General features: G+C 37.7%; 1 protein-coding gene across 5 annotated transcripts in view; it reads left to right on the top strand.

Annotated features, from left to right (window-relative positions):
- The window catches only part of pard3aa (par-3 family cell polarity regulator alpha, a), an 883,471-nt gene that overhangs the window by 470,136 nt on the left and 390,674 nt on the right, over positions 1-22,661 (top strand). The gene's annotated exons all lie outside the window — the stretch shown is intronic.

Raw genomic sequence — 22,661 nt, 5'->3', positions numbered from 1 at the left:
TTGAGGGTGAATTCAGTCATATTATGATCACTTTCCCTGAAGAGTTCTTTTACCTTAAGCTCTCTAATCAATTCTGGTTCATTACAGAACACCCAATCCAGAATAGCTGATCCCACTCCAGTGGGCTGCTCTAAAAAGACATCTCATAGGCACTCTAGAAATAGCCCCTCCTGGAATCCAGCACCAACACCAACCTGATTTCCCCAAACTATCTGCATATTGAAGTCCCCCATGTCTATAAGCTTACGTTTTCTTTCTCCTTTTGAGAGGTTGGTGATGAAACATATCAACTCCTGCCTGAGCTGCAACTCAGATCCACCCCATTTTGCCGACTGGAGATACGTGCTGGATGCCATCTCTTTGGCTCTTCACTTAACCATGCAACATTTGGACAGCAAAGATGCATACATCGGGATACTCTTTATCAATTACAGCTCAGCATTCAATACCATCATCCTTTCAAAATTAATCAATAAGCTCCAAGATCTTGGCCTCCTTATCTCCTTGTGCAACTGCAGAGAGACATTGATAGGATGCAGAAGTGGGCTGGGAAGTGGCAGATGGAGTTCAACCCGGAGAAGTGTGTGGTGGTACACTTTGGAAGGACAAACTCCAAGGCAGAGTACAAAGTAAATGGCAGGATACTTGGTAATGTGGAGGAGCAGAGGGATCTGGGGGTACACGTCTACAGATCCCTGAAAGTTGCCTCACAAGCAGATAGGGTAGTTAAGAAAGCTTATGGAGTGTTAGCTTTCATAAGTTGAGGGATAGAGTTTAAGAGTTGCGAGGTAATGTTGCAGCTCTATAAAACTCTGGTTAGGCCACACTTGGAGTACTGTGTCCCGTTCTGGTCGCCTCACTATAGGAAGGATGTGGAAGCATTGGAAAGGATACAGAGCAGATTTACCAGGATGCTGCCTGGTTTAGAGAGTATGCATTATGATCAGAGATTAAGGGAGCTAGGGCTTTAATCTTTGGAGAGAAGGAGGATGAGAGGAGACATGACAGAGGTATACAAGACATGAAGAGGAATAGATAGAGTGGACAGCCAGCGCCTCTTCCCCAGGGCACCACTGCTCAATACAAGAGGACATGGCTTTAAGGTAAGGGGTGGGAAGTTCAAGGGGGATATTAGAGGAAGGTTTTTTACTCAGAGAGTGGTTGGTGCATGGAATGCACTGCCTGAGTCAGTGGTGGAGGCAGATACACTAGTGAAATTTAAGAGACTACGAGACAGGTATATGGAGGAACTTAAGGTGGTGGGGGGGTTATATAGGAGGCAGGGTTTAAGGGTCGGCACAACATTGTGGGCCGAAGGACGTGTACTGTGCTGTACTATTCAATGTTCTATGTTAACTTCACTCCACTTCACTTACCTTTTCATTGAAATGTTCCCACAACCAATGGACTCAACTTCAAGGAGTCATCATCTCATTTTCTTGATATTTATTGCTTATTAGTTTATTATTTCTTTCATTTTACATTTGCACAGTTTGTTGTGTTCTGCACTCTTGATTGAACACCCTAGTTGAGCAGTGTTTCATTGATTCCGTTCTAGTTATTATTCTATAGATTTGTTGAGTATGCCCATAGGGAAATGAATCTCGGGGTTGTATATGGTGACAAGTATGTATTCCGACAATAAAATTTACTTTGAACTTTGAGTCCTGATGGAGTGTATACATAAAATCAACTTGAATTGAGATACGGTAATGTCGCAGTTCATACAAATGAAGGACAATTTGATCTTCCTGTTCAGCTGTGTGAATTTCAGGACAGTCAAATTAAGCACATTTTATGGGAGAGAAGAGGGAAAATTAAGTTGAGAGTTGTTCTGTATCTCTGTAATTAGTCAAGCACATGATGTCAGGTTGTGTCTTATTCTTTGTTCCAAGAAAGGTAGCACAACTGCAGTCATATGCATCAAAAGATGCACCTGGAGATCCAAAGTGTATGCTCTCGAACTGTTCATAAACAGAGTATATAATCAAGGAAATTCATTGAACCTTAATAACTTTCTGCTGAGGCCACCTTTAAAGTACTGCCTCCAGTCCTGATCATCACACCTTAAGTAAGATGTGAAAGCCCTTGAGAAGATTTGAATGACTATTAGTTGAGTAATTTAAGGGATGATGGATTTTAGATCGAAAGTTAGTTTCAAGTAAATGCAGAGGTACTGTTTCCATTAGTTAATGATATAAGGACCAAGGTCAGATATTGGGTCAGGGGATTCAGGGGTATGTACACAAAGCTCCAAGTTACTCAGTGAAGACTGCGAGCCCAGAACATAATGGCTAGAAATGTGCTGGTAGTGGGAATGATCAAGAATTTGAACATGAGAGGATTTGAGCTTAATAAACTAGCAGGTCCATGCTGATAGAACAGGGGAATGATGTTGACTGGATTTCTGTGGGAAGAGTCCCCATGGACTTGATCGGCCAAACGAAGCCCTGCTGTACCATTATAATTCCATTCATCTGTGGAAATAGGATAAGCAACACTGACATTACATAGAAGTGTCAGGCAGCGATATGTCCAACATGAGTCTTGTCCACCTGTTCCTTACATTCCTTGGCATTACTTTTGATGAGTTTCCAACCATCAGTGTCCTGGGGGATCAGTAACGAGTGGTAGCTCAGCTCAATCGGCCACATCAGTACTGTAGCCATGACAACAGGTCAAAGGCTGGGTAACCTGTTGTGAGTTATTCCTGACATGCCAAGCAATTCCAGTTTGTACAAGGCACAGGTATTGAGTGTGATTGAATTCTCTCTGCTTGTTTAGATGAAAGCAGCTCCAGCAATGATCCAGACAATCAGTAAAATCCAGGGCAAAGCAGGCCAATGAACTAGAACCCCATCAATCACCCTGAACATTCAGCTCCTCCATCACTTACATGCTTGGGATGTCATTTATACAGTCTAAGAAAGTGCAGTGCATTTCCTTGCCTAGGTTACTCAGACAACACCTTTCAAACGCATGAATTCTTACGCCAAGAGGGACAAGAGCAACATGAAATAACAGCACACTGATCTGAAGGTCAAAGTCAAGTTTATTGTCATATGCGTCAGTACAGATATGCATCACTACATGTATGCACAAATGTAATGAAAAATTTAATTCCAACAGCATCACAGGCACATTGCATCAAATCCACAGCGTTCATAAGCTACACATAAATTAGCAACATAAGTTAGAAAAATTATACAAAAACTACATCTCTTCCAAGTCACACAGCATCCTGATGAGGACATTTGCCGTCAGTCCTTCCTTGTCATTTGGTCTTAAAAATAACCTGGAATAACTCTCCCCAATGGCATTGTTAGAGGACTTTCACTATAAGGACTGCAATATTTCATCATCACCTTCCCATGGCCAATTGGGAGCCATGGGAAGGTGGTGATGAAATAAATGTAAGTTATGAAGGTAATAAATGTTAGTCTTACCGGTGATGCCTGCAATGCAAAAAAATGGGAGTGGGGCACAGTGGTGGGGGAAAAGGAAATTAAAATCTCATGGCATTACTTAAAGAAAGCCTTGGGGCTTTTTGTAATTTTATTTCCATCATCACTATAACAACAAAAAATATAATTTGTTTTTCTTTTTAACCCACTGGTGGAATCTGGAAGTGTGCAAATTATCTTCCTACAAATAGGGACTATTTCCAAAGGCAATTCAAAATAATGATGTCGAGCTCTCGTGGTACACACCTATTCTTTTATTAGATGCCTCAGCTATTGAACAGCAAATTTCAATGCTGCTTTAGTAGATACATTTTCTTATATTTATTGTGATGAGTTAAACCTTTTCTAGTATTTTTGTAAACTGCTTTTGCAGTTTGAATTTCATAAGTTTCTGATATGGTGAATTCAGAAAGCCAAGTTCTTTGGCTGGTGAGATCAAAATAATCATGTCAGATTCAAAGTTGTCAGGTGCTGGTGAAGGCCTTTGGCCTGATACTTATTAGGGATGGAAAAAAAACCCTCAAATCTATTGTTCATTGTGTTGATACCAGCTGCACAAAGTACAACCCATGTGTTGGTGACTGCCGGTGCATACACCTGCCTCATATCAATATAATGACCGCTTGAGTCAAGGACGATCTGATAGAACTTCCAAACTCAATTCAGTGGACCTCATTTTACTGGCTCTGTTTAGTGGGGTGAGGCTGATTTTTGTTGCTGCACAGTTGCAAGTTGATGTAAAGGAACTACTACATTTGTGGCTTTACTTGATTCTGCCATGTCGATTTGGAGAGTGAGCCAGATCATGATGAGAACAAGTGATATCTATAGTAAGAACAGTGAATCATTAGCTGGGATACACTAATTTGTGGAATGACAAAGGAATGTAGTCAGGCAAATGTAATTTCCTTGTGTGCACTATGTTAATGAGAAAAGCAATCATTGAAAATTGGGAGAAATGGATAAAAAATGATGTAAATTAGATATAGTTGTTATGATTCTGGAAGAACAAATGAACTTTGATTGTCTGGATTAACTCCCAAAATCCACAACTGTGAGTGTATCACTGTAAAGATTTTTTTAGAATTAACTTTATTTGACGTGTACATTGAAACATACAGTGAAATGCATCATTTTTGTCAAATCAAATCAGTAAGAATTGTGTGGGGCAACCCACACGTGTCACCACACTTCCAGTGCCAATACAGTATGCCCACATCTGCACATCGCTGGATTGTGAGAGGAAACCAGAGCACCTGGAGGAAACCCATGCAGTCACAGGCAGAATGTCCGAATTCCTTACAGGCAGTGGTGGGCATTGAATCCTGAACAATAACTGCTGGTGCTGTAATAGCATTACGCTAACCACTACACTGCTATACCACCCTAAATAGCTACACGTAAAGATAATCTTGGCACAAAGAACTTTAGGTTAACTCTAGAGAGAAATACTAATATGTGGGATTGGGTTATGTATGTTAAGCATGCCAGCTGTGATACACAAACCTCAAAACAATTAATATTAAACAGATTCAAAATAAATTAGATACCAGTTCATAAAAAATGCTTTTCAAATTTTTAAAGTTGACTAATGATTGGATTATATTGCAGATTTTTTGAATTGATGTTATTTGGCATCTTAGAAACTTTCCAGAAGTAAATGATTGTAAAAATGACTGCTGGTCTGTGTGTGAAAATAACTAACAAAAATATATTTTGTTTTATTTATTTTCAATGATTCAATGGTTATAAATTTGATACTATTTGTCTGCCGTACACTTTGAACAATGGTGAATGATTTTCTTCCAGTTGAAAAAACATTAATGTCACTTACAGCCATTTAAGTAAGACAGAACCTTGAATTATATCTCAAATTGTTCAGCCCTTGCACTCCAGCTTAAAGAATTTGATAGGATAGAGGGGAGACACTACTTTTGTCAAAAAAGCATGTGACTCAAAGGCATGCATATGAAATTAAAGGATAGCCTTAAATATAATATATTGATTGTTAAATATAAAATTAGAGCTTAAATGGATAGGTTCACAGACAGAAGAGATTCTGTAGATGTTGTAAATCATGAGCGACACATATAAAATGCTGGAGGAACTCAACAAGTCAGGCAGTAGCTAGGTATAGTTTCTGTGAAGCAAGGCAAGGGGATGGTGGGACATACATCAAGGCAGGTAAATGAAATTAATATATATATCTCCCAGAATCTTATTGTATAGTGAAACAAGCAATAGAGGCTGATAGACTCCTAATCCTAATTCTGGATGCACTGTTATATATTCTTATCCTATCCATTGCAGAATTTGAAAACTGTTCCACTTTCACTGAGGCCTAGGTTAAGGGCTGTGTTTATATATATATATATATACACACACACTCTCTCTCTCTCTCTCTACATATATGTATATAATGTGTGTGTGTATTCATACTTCATTGCATTGCAGATTTTAATTCAGTGACTGAACATTTTTTAAAAACTGCAGATACGGGATAATCTAAAATAAAGATAGGACGAGCATTCCCAGCATCTTTTTGTTTAGTCACGAGTCTTGTATGCATCAATAATTGATTTGAACTTCAAGGGTGGCTTTGTGAAAAATATTTACATGGTTTTTGGCAAAATGGCAATGACATCAGCATGTGTTAGTCAATTGCCAAGTCCATCAACTCCTAGTTTGGAAATAATAGCAGACTTGACCCATTTGTTTCAGAAAAATGTATCTATGACAGTATTGCCTCCAGACTCACTACTTCTCACATTCTTTTCATTAGCTTCTCATTTTCTAAACTTCATAAATGCTACCAAAACTCTCGGGCTCATGGGAACCAAGTCACATTTACTCCGAACCTCTATTCTTTGCATTTTCTCTTCCACGTTCATGTTTGTTTTAAAATTAATAAATTCACTCTGAAGCCCCTCCGTGGCTGCAACCTTTCAGCTTCCTGTCATCTCCTTAGCCATGTAGATCATCTTGTTTTAACATCTTCATTGTTTTTATATTTGCAGCTCTGTCCAAGTTCTGGTCTTTGCAATTATCTATTTTGCTTTTTTCCGTTACTGTAAGTGCATAATTGAAGTCTTCGTAGGTCGTCTCTCCAATATTGCAATTCATTGCAAGATTTTGTCTGATGATATTGCTGTGAAGTACTTTGGGTCTTTGCCACAATAATATCATAGAAAGACGAGATGTACAAAATTCTGTCAGGCTCTTTTCCCAAGGGACTTTTCCACTGATTGGGGTAGAGTCAAGACTAGAAGTCACAGTCTCAGGATATAGGAAGAGAAATGAGAAAAGGATTCTTCACTCATAGGGTGCAAATTGTGCAATCATCTCCCACAGAAGGCTGTGAAAGCCTCATCTCTGAGTATATTGAAGATGGTGATACAATTCTAAACGTCAAGAGACACGAGGAATGAATAGATTATGATATTGAGGATCAACCATGAATGGTGGTGAAACTTAAAAGGTTGAAGGGCCACATGGACTAGTCCTTTTTGTAAAAATGTTTTTACATTATAATTGTTGGTAAAGTAGAAATAAAAGGTATCAAAGAGAGAGCCATAAGCTTATATTGCACATTTAAATATCTTACAATAAAATAATACAATGAAATAATACAAGACTTCCACCCAGTGACGTGTATTTTAAAATATCAACACTGTTCTAATGTAAGAAAATGTGACAGCCGATATGTGCAGTTGTTCTCAAGTAGTAATTTTGTAAATAATCTGTTTTAATTATGTATTTTATGGACTAATGTTGGCCAGAATTGCACAATGTGAACCTGTGAATGTGTGGTGTGATCTGATGCTATGGTAACTTTGCAAAATGTAATTCAACATGACCATAATTTATATCGTTAAAATAAAACAGAATAAAACAGAACTGTGGCATTTAAAACAGGGTTGGCCATCCCTTTCAATGCACTGGCCCTATGGAATTGTTGCTTGAAGTTTATGATACTTGGTCTCTTGGAAATCCAGCTGCCCTTCTTTGAATAATGTTTTGTGACCGTTGAATCAATGTAAAAGGATAAACAGGAATTCAGTTTATTGCCTCATCTGAAAATTACTATCTCTTCAGCAGAATGGCGCTGAGGTGTTCAGTTTTTTAGATTTGGTGCTCGGTTTCTTGGATTGGGCCCATCTATGCAACACCGAGGTGAGGTGCTACCACAGAGGATGCGATTTCCAATTTACAGGAAATGTTTGCCTCTGCTGAACTTAAAAAAAAATTGTTCAAATAAAGAAGTCTGGTCACGTTCAGTGAGCTTCTATGAAATTGAATGTCAGTTTTACTGCATAATCTTTCACAGGTGTTGGTTAATTCCTGCTAATCTTAGGTCTGGAATATAAGAAAACTGGCAATAATTTAGAGCGTTATCACAATTCTACGTGCTTCAGCATTATGACCTCTCTAATCTGGCATTGTTCTACTATGTGGATATTGTCAAGCATATCCGTGCATGTCAACACTTTTAATGAATGTTCTTGTTTTGCAAAAGGAAGCATATGGCTTCGGTGAAGAGATAAGAATGTTTACAATGACTGACGAGCTCTGTATATTTCTTGGCTTTGGCCTTTTGCAACCCCATATGCAACTTTAAATATTTCATAGCACTATATTGAAGCAAGATTATAAATCACAGAACTCACCTTTTCTAAAACACAGATATAATATTAATATCAGATATATATATATATATGTGTGTGTGTGTCTATATATATATGTGTGTGTGTGGTGTGTGTGTATGTATGTATATATATCTACATGCAGTATGTGTGGAGAGGAATAAACAGTTGATGTTTCCACATTTTTGTGTGTATTGCTCTGGATTTCCAGCATCTGCAGAATCTCTTGTGTTTGTGAGGTATATTTATATTTTGTTCATGAGACAAGGAAAATGAGTTGTCCTGCCGAAGAGTTTTGGCCCAAAATATCGACTGTACTCTTTTCCATGAATGCTCTCTGGCCTGTTGAGTTCCTGCAGCATTTTGTGTGTGCTAAAATGAGTTGAATATCTTTTTGATGCAGTGAGCGTAGATTGATGCACTTGGCACACTGCCTGTTCTTAAACCCATGTCATGGTCTGTGACCATCCATCTAGTAAAAATGGCTGAATTAAAGTTGGTGATGAATTAGTACACAGGAGGGAAGTTGAAAATTTGAATGAATGGGGCTACAATGCCAATCTCTCACTCAACGTCAGTAAAACTAAAGAGCCAGTTATTGACTGCAGGAGGAAGAAGCCGGAGGTCCATGAGCCAGTCCTCATTTGGTACTCGGAGGTGGAAAGGGTCAGTCACTTTCATTTCTGGGTTTATGATACCAGTAATCTGCCTTTGGACCAGCACGTAAGTGCCATCACAAAGAAAGCATACATACCAGCACCTCTACATAGAAGTTTGCATAGGTTCAGCACGACACTTAAATCTTCGACAAATTTCTATAGATGCGCAGTCTAAAGTATCCTAACTGGTTGCATCATGGCCTGGAAACACCAGTGCCCAAAAGGTGATGCGTTCATCCCAGTCCATGATAGAAATGGTCATCCCCACCATTGAGCACATCTATAAAGAGAAAACAACATCTATCTTTACAGACTCCACCATCCAGGTCATGCTCTATTCTCACTAAGACCATTGGACAGGAGGTACAGGTGCCTTGTGTCCCACACCATGGGTTCAGGAACAGTTATTATCCAACAACAGTAAGACTTCTGAACAGCTGACCAGGTATGAAGAACTTCACTTACCACAACTCCAAACTGATCCCACAACCTACATACTCACTTTCAGGAACTGCACAACTCTACAGCTAATGTTCTCAGTATTTTATTTTACTTTCACAATTTGTCTTCCTTTGCATATTGGTTGTATGATAGTTTTTGTTCCTGTATATTTTTCAAAAATTCTATTGTATTTTTTTATTTTCCTGTAAATGCCTGCAAGAAAATGAAACTTATGGTAGTATATGATTGCACAAGTTTTTTGACAATAAATTTAGACTTTGACTATGAAGAATGCAAGTTTTAAATGAAAGCTGTGGTGATACTTGTTGCTGACAGTTTCCCCAGCATCAGTAGTTTTATATCATTAAAATTGTAAATTCTTCACTTGCTTTCCACACTGCCTTGAAGTGCACTTTGAAATATTTAAATATCTATCACTTTTCCTTTAATGTTCTCATGTGTATACACACAAACTTTATTTTACCAGCTTTGCATTGTTAAATAATTAACCTTTTCTACATTTTTCAGCCAGTTAGCGTGTTTGTTATTTAAAATACACACAGCGGCAATTCAGTAACCTCCGTCTTCCCAGAGGGCAATCTACATAATAGATTTTCACTGAGGAGGAATAAAGCAAGAAATGCCTGAATAACTCTATTATACACCCTACCAGGTATTTCTGCGCCATAAAAATCAGGCTGATTTATATAGTTGACAGGCAATCTTTTATTACCTGTCTTGTGTTCCTGCTGAAGTTCCAAGTACAGGCAGTTATCCAATGTCCAGGTCTTGCTGACAGAACTGTTGTCAGTTGCATAAAAAACGAGAAAGCACTTGTGTATGATGTCATGAATGTTAGAATCAGAATGATTTGTTCTGATTATCTAGATCCTTGATGCTTGTGGAAGCCGTATATGAGTCGTCAAACCAAGCTGTTGTAATGCAAGCTGTGATAGATTTTATGTTTAGCTGTTGTAGAATGCAGAGTGCTTCCCTGCATGATTTATATGAAAATATCCCTGAGATAAGCACGGAGAACTATCATGGGGAAAACAAAAGCCAAGGCCCTGGTTGGCGGTGTATTCATAAAAGTACTTATGGGTTTTAGTTCGCTGAAAATTCCTCTGTTGTTCGCAAGCTGTTACTGTTCTCTTTTTTAAAAAAAAGTACCAACACAGAAAAATGTTTTTAGTCTTGTTGGTCTCAGGAGAGAAAAACTTTCTACGTGAATAGTTGTCATCACATTTATCCATATTTTTGTTTTCCTTCATTCCTTCACCGTGCTATCCTGTCTAATTTTTAACACTGTTATTGATTTTGCCTCCAGAGATGCAACCGCATCTTCATGGTGAATACTAGAGCTTCAAAGCTATGTAAAATAATTCACTGGATTTGGTGTCTTCTTCTTCAGCCCTGCTTGTTGTCCAATTCTTCTGTAATTTTATGCTTCGCTCCCTATGTATTCTTCCAACAAGGACCATTTCTCAATTTGTCGCCATACTTTTTCATTGCTCTTAACAGAACAGTTCCATTAGCCTTGCAACCTGAAAATCTGTAGTGTTCTGGATGGCAAGTGAGATTGTACTAGCCTACAATATTGGTTATCAACATGGAAGATGGATGGAGCAGTGGCAGATGGAATTTAATTCTTACAAGTGTGAAATGATGCATTTGTAGTGGTCAACTAAGTTAAGATATGGACAGTAAATGCCAGTCCTAACTGGTGATGATGAACAGAGGGACCTTGGTGTATTATCCAAGACCCACTGAAAGTGCAGTTATTGGCAGATATTTTGATGAAGAACTATAAAAGAATGTTTGTCTTCTTAAACTGGTGTATAGAATATCAGTGTAGGGATGTAATGTTACAATTGTAAGCTACACCTTGATTATTATGTGCAGTTCTGATTACTACGCTGAAGGAAGCAATGTAATTGTGTTGCAGTGCGCATGGGGGAGACTTGCTGCATCTTGCCAGGATTGGAGCATTTATTTATCAGGAAGGATTGGATATTCTGGGTTTCTTTGCATTCCTTGTGTTGGAGGAGGCTAAGGGGTCACCTGATAGAGGTATTCAAAATTAGGAGGAGGGAAAGAGATAGGATAGATTCCAAGACATTTTTTTCCTGTGGTGAGGTAGTTTGTCTGAGGGGGAATGATTCCAGTGTGGAATGATCTACCTGAGGAGGTGCAAGTGGTAGAGAAAAGCACTTTCACATCATTTAAGAAAGCACCCAGACAAGCACCAGAATTGTCAAGGCAGACCAAATATGGTTAAATCAGTTTAGTAAAGATGAGTTTAAATGGTGGACATGGGCAAGTCCTTTGGGCCTGATTCTGTTCTGTATAACATCATGACTGTTATTCTCTTTCACTTGGAAGTGAGAGGTGGTTAATGGTTGAAATTCGGGAAAATGTTTCTTCCTTAAAGTCAGTTATAAAGTATTTACTTCAGCAGGATAAGTGAAGAGGCTTTCAATATATTAACACAGCACACTGGCATTACTTTGCTCTTAGTTTTAATTGTAAATATTTTGGATAAAAATACTTTGTTTGATAAGATTTAAAGTGTGATTCACTGTGATAATTTCTCCTGTTCCCTTTAGGTGTATGCACAGTCTGGTAAGTATGGAATGAGGCCTCAGTCAAGTTTGTTTTTTTCCATCTTCTGTTAAAACCTTTGGCATGCAGGATTTCCACATATGATAAGGAGTTCACAGATAAGCAGGATGTTTTTCATTTAATTAAAGTGCCCCTGTACCTCAACTGTCCTTGTAAATTGATCTTCTGGTTTCTGCAGGGCTGGTGTTTTCTTTCTCCATTTAATTCCAGTTTCCTCTCCTTTACCATTTTATTTCAAGAGCATATCCAAGTTCACTGAAAGTGGAATACCTTATCACAATAGCTTCATTTGAGCTCTTTTCTTAACTTGACAATCGCTTCACTCACTTTTATAAAATCTTAAATAGAATGTACGTACCTGACTGGAATCAATTAAAAAGGTTACTCTAGTTAAATAGAGTCATAGAAATGCTCTCTGTCCCAACTCATCCTTGTTGGTTAAGTTGCATCCCTAAGCTTGTCCTTTTTCCTAGACTGTGCCATTATCCCTCTAAACTTTTCAATTTATGAACCTGTTCAAATGTTTCATAAGCTTTGCCATTATACCTGTCTCTGCCACTTCCTCTGCTAGTTTGTTTCCCTATACCCACCAAATCTATGGACTCTGCTACCCTGGAAAAAGATTGTGACCATCCACCTGATATATGCCCCTTATGATCTTATAGTCCTCTGTCTATTTTCACCTCTCCACCTCCTTTGGTTCAGTGAAAATGGTCTCAGCCTATCTAATCTCTTCTTGTAACTCAGGTCTTCCAGTCCTGGAAACATCTTCGTGACTATTTTCTGCACCCTCCGCAGCTTAAACACATTTTTTCTGCCCACAATATTCCAGGTGCTGAATCACCGATTTCTTTCTTTCTTTCTTTTTAAATCTTTTTATTGAGTAAGTATACAAAAAAGGTAAGCCATATAAACATTAATACAATGTTAAAGTATAATAAAATTCCGAAAGATAACAATACCAAAAAGAAAATACTACAAACAATGTAATTTAAGCATAAGAAACCAAGATAACATAATAGTATACTAAATTTTATATATATCAATGGAAAAAAAAGAAAAAAAAACCCCCAAAAAAAACCCACCGTGCAGCTAACTAAAAGCAAGGCAAAGCAATGGGCTAACTTGAAACCAAACAGAGTTAAACTTAAAATCACGTCCTCAATCCCGACCTCCATTAAAACAGTGAAAAAAAACAAGAAGGGTAAATATTACATTAAATGAAAATATCGAATAAAAGGTCCCCAAATCTGTTCAAATTTAAATGAAGAATCATAAAGGTTACTTCTAATTTTCTCCAAATTCAAACATAAAATCGTCTGAGAAAACCAAAAAAAGGTAGTTGGAGCATTAAGCTCTTTCCAATGTTGTAAAATACATCTTTTCGCCATTAAAGTAAGAAATGCAATCATTCTACGGGCTGAAGGGGAAAGATTACTAGAAATTTTAGGTAGTCCAAAGATAGCAGTAATAGGGTGAGGAGAGATATCTATATTTAATACCTTAGAAATAATATTGAAAATATCTCTCCAAAAAGTTTCCAAAGTAGGGCAAGACCAAAACATATGAGTTAAAGAGGCTATCTGCCCCGAACATCTATCACAGAAAGGATTAATATGCGAGTAAAAACGCGCTAACTTATCTTTGGACATATGTGCTCTATGATAAACTTTAAATTGAATTAGGGAATGTTTAGCACAAATAGAGGAAGTATTAACTAATTGTAAAATCTGCCCCCAATCATCCACAGAAATGGTAAGCCCCAATTCCTGTTCCCAATCTACCCTAATCTTATCAAATGGAGCTTTCCTAAGTTTCATAATAATATTATAAATCATAGCCGATGCACCTTTCTGACATGGATTAAGGTTAATTATCGAATCTAAAATATATATAGGAGGAAGCATTGGAAAGGAAGAAAGTATAGTACTTAGGAAATTTCTAACTTGTAAATATCTAAAAAAATGTATTCTTGATAAGTTATATTTATTAGATAATTGTTCAAAAGACATAAGGGAACCATCTAAAAATAAATCCAAAAACCGTAAAATACCCTTAGTCTTCCAAGTTTGAAAAGCGCGATCCGTAAAAGAGGGAGGAAAAAATATGTTACCTAAAATAGGAATCGCTAACCCGAATTGATTAAGATCAAAAAATTTTCTGAATTGAAACCAAATGCGCAAAGCATATTTAACTATCGGGTAATCAAAAGGAAGAGAGGAACCTAAAATAGAACCAAGTGTATAACCCTGAACAGATTGTAATTCCAATGCTACCCATTTAGGAATAGATAGTATGTCCCGGTCAAGTAACCAAAATTTCATATGTCGAATATTAATAGCCCAATAATAAAATCTAAAGTTAGGTAATGCTAAACCTCCATCTCTCTTAGCTTTCTGTAAATGTATTTTACCCAGTCTCGGATTCCTATTCTGCCAAATAAATGAAGAAATTTTAGAGTCAACTTTATCAAAAAAAGATTTAGGAACGAAAATTGGTAATGCCTGAAACACATATAAAAATTTTGGCAAAAAAAACATCTTAACTGCATTAATACGACCAATCAAAGTTAAATATAAGGGAAACCATTTAGATGAAAGTTGAGTAATATGGTCTATCAATGGTAAAAAGTTAGTCTTAAATAAATCTTTATGTTTACAAGTAATTTTAATCCCAAGATATGAAAAGTAATTATTAATCAATTTAAATGGAAATTTATAATATAAGGGAAGATGTTTATTAATCGGAAAAAGTTCACTCTTACTAAGATTTAATTTATAACCTGAGAAAAGACCAAATTGTGCTAATAACTCTAAACAGCAGGAATGGATCTCTCAGGATTAGAAATATATAAAAGTAAATCATCAGCATAGAGTGATAATTTATGGGACTTTAATCCCCGAGTTATCCCAGTAATATTTGAAGATACCGATTTCTTGTACAGATGTCGCACATTATACCAATTTTGTATTCAATTCTCCGTCCAATGAAAGCAAATTGAAGGCTTGAGATGAGTAAATATAATTTCATTTTGCTATACAGTTCTTAAAGCAATTCATATATAGGATTGTTATGAACCAGAGACTGGCTCAGTTAAAATAATAATATGGACAATAATAGAAAGGTGGTTGATGTGCATCCTTCACATCCTGAATGTGACAACTGACGTGATAACTGGTAGATTCCCTCTTTTTTTTGAACTTGCTGTTATGTCTTTTTCCAACATGCTCACACTCCAGGTGGCATGTTGAATTCTGCTCGCCCACAGATGAGAAAATGCGGGCAAGATGTTTCAGTGATCTGGCTTATCTGATCAGCACATGGTACTGTTTATTTTTAATAAATACTTTAAAAATTACATCATAAATAGTTGCTAATAATGCAGATGAGACCTGTTTATCCAGTATGTATTCAGTATGTGGACCTTGCTTACAGGAGTTGAACTGAATAAAATGGATGTATTAAATAGGTTACACAATGGAGATAGAAAGTTCTAGAGAAATGTCATATGGCACAAATCTGTTGGTCTAAATACCTGTGCTGTGCTGTAAATGCCTTCATTTCTTCTCTCATTACATGTGCTACAGTATTTTTCCAAAGGACTGTACTCTTCTTGCTTTCCAAAACCAAACCATCATTTCCACATTCCCTTCTCTTCATTCCTTGATTCCTTCAGGAGGTATAATCACACTTACGCAGAAAGCTGATGACTTATAAAAATGAAGCGAAAGATATGAAGAGCAGCTTGAAGAAAACCCCCAAAAGCCAAAGGAAGATGATTAATAATTACAGTTCTTTTAAGATACTACAGATAATTAGAGATTATTTAACTTGTTGAGGTGGCTACTTTGAATGTCAGTAGATAATACAGGGGGGCTAGAATGCATGTGGCTGATAATGGGACCTCAGGCAACAGCATGTGTTTTGTGGATTTCTGAAGGTGCTGAGAAGACAACAGTTCTTAATCCTTATTATAATATAAGCTTAGGCAAGAGTACTGAAACTTCATGGACAAAAAAGTTTTTGAGAACGTAAACCATATTTGAACTTGATGTTCTGACCTGTCCTCCAAGATTCAAGAAGGTTTAATGCCATTTCCAGTACACAGGTGTTAAGCAGAACTAAATAATTGTTGAATAAAATCCTCTCTGGTTTCTAGCTGGGTATAGGTATCAATTTCAACTTCATCAGGGATGAAGATGACAGAGTTTGTCATTGACACGTTGGTTAAAATCGAACCTGTTCCCGCCCAAGTCCAAGAAGAGTTTATTCGTCATATACTCTGGGAAAGCACTGGATTCTTTTTCAAAATGATGGTTACTTCGGATCCAATGCAGTGCAAAAAAAAACATGAGAAGATAAATTTATCAATGATTTTCAATGCGTATATAAATACATAAGGTAGCATATATATGCAGATTGTAATGTCCATAAAATCACACTAGGCTAGTAAAAGATAAAACTGGTCGAAATTTAGAAGGCTGTACATGTCCTGGCAACAGCAATATAGTTCTGGGCAAACATGCTATTAGGAATGGAGATAAACTAGATAGTGAAGTGCCTTGTAGCTTGTTTGAAATTGTTTTCATTCAATGCTATCATGGAGCATTTTGTGGACTCTTCACATGGTCTCACATCTTCCCAATTCAGTGGTAAACATTGCGTGAATTCTCTTTTACTCTGACTTGGACATTCTGTGTACCAACTGTTCTTTGTTTCATTGTACATTACCTTGGATTTGGAAATGTCATCAATTTCTTTGACCATTCATTTCCTTTATTCTTTGACTGAATTTTCAAATCCCTGCGAACAACATCTTCCTTCCTCATTGTCGTAAAGACCCCTCTTTCTGTCTAAGTTACCATGTGTACTGATCATGATGTGAAGTGTTAACTATGTAAGAGTTTCCTGTTAAACTTAATCATTTGTCCAGAGCCATTCAGACAATAATTTCAAAAGGTGAAGGCTATTTTGTCCAAGACTGGAACCATCTAATGAAATGCAAGTACTGTTTGAGCAATCAAAACAGTATGTTAAATGCAATCAGTTTCTGCACTGAAGGATTTATGGAATTAAAATAATGATTATTTGTAAAGCCTTCTCATCAAACGCATTGGTACCAATTGATTTTCAAACCACTTGCGATTTTTTTTGTGGCAGACACTGTCAAGCCACTGATACCCTGTCGTGCAATTAAGATTAAAATATTGAACTGATTGAATTAATTATTGAAGGCAAGTGAAATGTGTGGATTCAAGGTTATTGAAATTAATCATGAGTTGATTGGTTGTGAGTGTTGAGGCTTATTTGATGCAGTTAATGTCGTTCATTTCAGCATTTTTCTCAATTCCTCCGGCAAAGCAGACAGTCAAAAATATGCCTGGTTTACCCACCAGTTTCTTTCTTACAGATTAATATAGAGTAGGCCACAATTCTATAGCTGCCACCTGCCATCTTGAACAAGTGGCATTTTTCCTATGTGTGAGTCTTAAAAAAAGATTGTTCTGCTCAGAGAAGTATTTCACCACCTTAATTCATAATCACACTCAATTCATGCTTGCTGGTTAGGATGAAGAAGAACTCCAGAAACATTTTCTTACTACAATGTTCAGTTTTGCTGAACTCATTCTTTTTTTAAAGGTATTAATTTTCCATGATCTGGTCATTCCTGAGAAGACCAGAATTTATTACTGATAAGATATAGCAGTAGAATTGGGCCATTTGAGTCTGCTCCACCATTTCATCATGGCTGATCCAATATTCCCCTCAGTCCCAATCTCCTGCCTTCCCCACATCCCTTCATGCCTTGACCAATCAAGAATCTATCAACCTTGGGCTTAAATATACATAATGACTTGGCCTCCACAGCTACCCATGGCAACAGATTTCACAGATTCAGCATTGTCTAGGTCAAGAAATTCCTCCTCATCTCCATTCTAAAAGGATGCTCCTCTATTCTGAGGCTGTATCCTCTGGTCTTAGACTGTCCTACCATAGGAAACATCCTCTTCACATCCACTCTATCAAGGTCTTTCACTTATAAATAGGTCTCAATGAGGTCACCTCTCATTTTTTCTAAATTCTAGTGAATATAGGCCCAGAGCCATCAAATGCTCTTCATGTGACAACCTGTGTAATCCTGGAATCATTTTCATGAACCTCCTTTGAACCCTCTCCAGTTTCAGCACATCCTTTCTAAGATAAGGGGACCAAAACTGCTCAGAATACTCCAAGTGAGGCCTCATCAGTGCTTTATAAAGTCTCAGCATTACATTCTTGCTTTTATATTCTAGTCCTCTTGAAATGAATGCTGAAATTGCATTTGCCTTCCTCACCACAGACTCAAACTGCAAATTAACCTTTAGAGAATCCCTCACAAGGACTCCCAAGTCCCTTTGTGCCTCAGATTTTTGTATTTTTTCTCCGTTTAGAAAATACTCATCTTTCTTTGCCCATCAGAAGGTTGTGATGAACTGCCTACTTGAGCCATGACTATCCTTGTGATGGTGTTGAGCAGGAATTCCAGGATTTAGACCCAATAATATGGAAGGACAGGCAATATAGATTCATGTTTGTATGGTGTGAGTCTTGGAGGGAAATATGGTGCATCTGAAGTCCTTGTCCATGATGGTGGAAATTGCAATTCTCGGAGCTGCTTTTGGAGTAGCCAAAGTCACCGCAGTGTATTTGTCCTGCTTTCATAATATATCATCCGGTACATAGTGACGGTTGTTTAAATTTTGACCTTAAAAAGGTTTTGGGAATAGTGAGCACAAAAGACAGACTTAAACCCCAGTGCAGTCACTGAGTGAGAAATGTGCTGTCAAATCTTGCATCACTTTGATGGAACCTTGCAGAGAGGACCTCTTCCAATGACTTATCCCATGATAATAGTAGAACAGCAGAACAAATTATTTGGTAATCATATTCTGTCTGTGGGACTTTATTGTGCAGAAAAATCAGTGCAACAATATCAATATTACAACAGTAGCTGCATTTCAGAAATATTTAAGTTCCTAATGACATCAGCAAAAGAGATCAGATGATGAAATCTTTCATATGTGGACAGATCTTCACTGGCTTGCTGCCAGTCCATGTTGTACTTTGTTTAAACAGTTTACTTTTTCCCACTGAGGGTTTGTAACAGTTCCCTTTCTCTGTCAGGCATATTGACTGTCAAAACCGTTGCTGAATGTTAGTGAATATTAGACACTCAGAAGTATTTGAAGTCACTTAAGAACTATTTGAACAAAATGAGAAAATAATATTCAATTTTTTTAATGTATAAGTTAAACATTTTCACACACTCGGGTACACACACACACACACAAAGCATTTGAGCTAATGTAAGTAAATCAAATTGAGAGCTCAGCTTGCTTTTCTCCTGGCAGCCATTTTCTCAGTCACTTGGCCTTGTACCAGTGGCAACCTGCCACAGGATGGGTGGGTAGATCTTCTGATCTGAGGGTTGGACATCACTCAGTCCACCTGTATGGCACAGTTGTCTCAGGCTCTGCATTTTACTCTTCGTTAATAATAAGGCCACTTGGTCTTACCTGTCAGCAGATTTGGACTGATCTAATTGGAAGATCTACCTCTTTTTTAGGACTCAGTAATATAGGAAAGCATCAAAAAGTTTACTTCAAGAAGTTTATACTTTAAGTGCAGGGCAATAGAGAAGATCCAAGTGAATTGAAGAGATGTGTCATATAAAAGAAAGTATCTTTACAGGGCTTTTTTTTTACCTCAGCTTCATCTATTCAATTATAGATTCGTATTGAATCTTGAAAAAGGACAAACGTAGGTCTCAATATTTGTCTCAGTGGCAAGAGCTGCTGTAGTTGCCCAGAGGATTACATATTATCCTATCAGTTCTTATCAGACAGAAAAGCTAAGAATAGAAAATGTAATGAATTTTGCCAGCTCTCACAGCAAAGTTAATATCACTGTTAAATTGTATTTAACCCATGTTCAACCTTCATTGGATTACATTTACTTTCCTTCAGTTTTCTCTCAAGTTTTTTGACGAAAAACTATTATAATAGATTGAGAAGTCATTTTATGCGTTCCTCATCTGTGCATGTTTATCTTTGAAAGTAATGTTGTTGTGAAAATGTAGTAGCATGTCAACTCCTCGTTGCTATCTTGTTTCAACAGAATAAAATTTATATTTGTAATTGAAAAATTGTTTTTGTCTGAGGTTGATGGATAAATTGATTTGGCAAACTTTTTCTTTGCTTACCATTTCGAGTGCCAAGGCCAAGGATGTATCTTGCTATTAAACCACCTTCAAAAATACGTAGTGATTTCAATTTACCTTTTGTATTATGATGTGGAGTTAAATAAAATAAAGAAATTCCGGAACTACACAGCAGGTCAGGCAGCTTCTGTAGAAAGTGAAACAGAAAACGAGTTAGCAGGTAGGGGAGGGAGGGGAATAATGGATTGAACGAAAGGACGACTCTGCTGTTAATATGCTGATAAAGCTGTTGTTAGATTGATGACGTCAGTTAAATTGGCACACTAGAACATTACTACATTGAGTGCTGATGAAGGTTCTTTTCCCTTGATGCTGCCTGGCCTGCTGAGCTCCTCTGGCATTTTATGTGTCTTGGTCAGTTAAATTGGTAAATTGGTTTATTGTTGTCACATATCGAGGTATAGTGAAAAACGTGTCTTAAAATACCATTTATACAGATAAATTCATTACAAAGGTGTATGGAGACAGTGTAAGGTAAAACAATTACAGAATGCAGAATCAAGTTTTGCAGTTACAGAGAAATGCAGTGCCGGTAGTCAATGAGGTCAAGGTCATAATGAAGTAGATTGTGAAGTCAGTAGTCCATTTTAACATACTAGGAGACCATATAACAGTGGAACAGAACCTGTACTTGTGTCTGGTGGTATGCACTTTCAGGCTTTTGTACCTTCTGCCCAATGGGAGGAGGAAGGAAAGAATATTGATTTTGCTAGCTATTTTAGTGAAGCAATGAGAAGTGTAGAAAGAGTCCATGGAAGGGAGGCTGGTTTCGTGATGTTCTGAGCTGTCAAATTTCCTTAGCCTCCTGTGGAAGTCAAGGCACTGGTGAGCATTCCTGGCCATGGCATCACCAGGACAGGCCATTGTGATGTTCAGTGCTAGAAGCTTGATGCTCTCGATCCTCTTGAGCTCAACACTGTTGATGGAAACAGCAGTATGTGCACTAACCAGTTCTTGAAGTCAATGACCAGCTCTTTTGTTTTGCTGACATTGAGAGAAAGACTGTTATGGTGACACCACGTCAGTAGGCTTTCTGTCCACTTCCTGTACTCAAACTTAGCATTACTTGAGATGATGGCATCTGCAGTGGTGTCACCTGCAAATTTGTAGATGGAGGTGGAGCAGCATCTGGTCACAAGGGTGTAGAGGAGGGATTGAGGACACAGCCTTATGTGGCACCAGTGCTGAGGCTAGAGAGAAATTACATAACAACTTAGACAGAGAGGAAACAAAGGGACATATAAAAAGCAGTGAAATGTACATTATTTCAAAACTATGGGAAATGTCCCGCATATCTGACACTTACAATGGAGAGAGAACTGAACAACTATCACATGGATAATCTGGAGCAAAAATTAACAGTTCTGATACAGAGTGTGAGTAATTTGACCGAAAGCTGCGTGCATTTTTATTCTAACGACTGGTGGATTTTCTGTTGTCAGCATTTTTTAAAAATCAGGATAGGAAAACATCACGTCATGAGTAGAGCTGCTGCTTTTTAGCTCCAGCAACCCAGGTTCAGTGCCAGCTTCTGGTGATTTATTTTGAGATCCAGTGTGGAATAGGCCTTTCTGGCCCTTCGAGCTGTGCTGCCCAGCAACCCCCAATTTAACCCGAGCCTAATCACGGGACAATGACCAATTAAGCTACCAAACAGTACGTCTTTGGACTGTGGGTGAAAACCTAGGCAGCCATGGAGAGAATGTACAAACTCCTTATCGACACTGATGGGAATCGAACACAGGTTGCCGGTACTGTAACGTGTTGTGCTAGCCACGATTCTGCTGTGCTGTCCAACTTGTGTAGTGTTTCCATATTCTCCCACGGACTGTGTGACTTTCTTCCAGGTGCTCAAGTTTCCTTCCTCCCCCATCCTTAAGCTGTCCAGATTGTTGGTCCTCAGCCAAGGTAAATTGCCCACATGTCTGTGTGAGTGTTGGAATCTGGGGAGTATAAAATAGATTTGTATAGGATCAGTGAAAATGGATGCTTGGTGTTTGGTGCAGAAGGTGAACTGAGGGGCTTCGTTCTGTGTTCCATGACTCTCGTCTCTTGAGAGCACCTGCTTTCACCGTTGCCACTTTCCTTCTTGGTTCTCAGTTCAGCACAATTTCTACATGGGAGATGAAAATGGGAACACAATAAAAGAAAATAATTTAATATATACGCTCCAAACAAGTGTAGGGACTTCTCATTCTCATGTCTGCAGAACCTATCTTCATTCCCAGATTGCTGGTGTTTATTTTATACTGTTTCAAAGCAGCCATCAATTACTCCGGAGTAACTTGTGACAGGCGTTTTTTTTCCTGTGACCTGGTATTTTAGATTGCAGTTTTATCAACAGTACTTTATAACAGGAATTGTTTGATTTTAAGACATTGGCATGTAAGAACTGAAGTTTAGTTACCATTGTACAATGCAAAATCATTGTAGAGAGCATACTTGAAGGTAACAATACAGCATATATTAACATGGGCTTGTTGCCCAGTGAGTAGAACAATTGTTTGTTCTCTCTTGTGTGGTTCTATTTTCAGATAGATTCTCCAGTGTTCATAGCTTTGTTAAGGCACTA

This window comes from Mobula hypostoma, chromosome 3 (assembly GCF_963921235.1).
Source record: "Mobula hypostoma chromosome 3, sMobHyp1.1, whole genome shotgun sequence".
Taxonomy (NCBI): domain Eukaryota; kingdom Metazoa; phylum Chordata; class Chondrichthyes; order Myliobatiformes; family Myliobatidae; genus Mobula; species Mobula hypostoma.
Note: the sequence above shows the minus strand (reverse complement) of the source record. Positions and strands in the feature narration are given on the sequence as shown.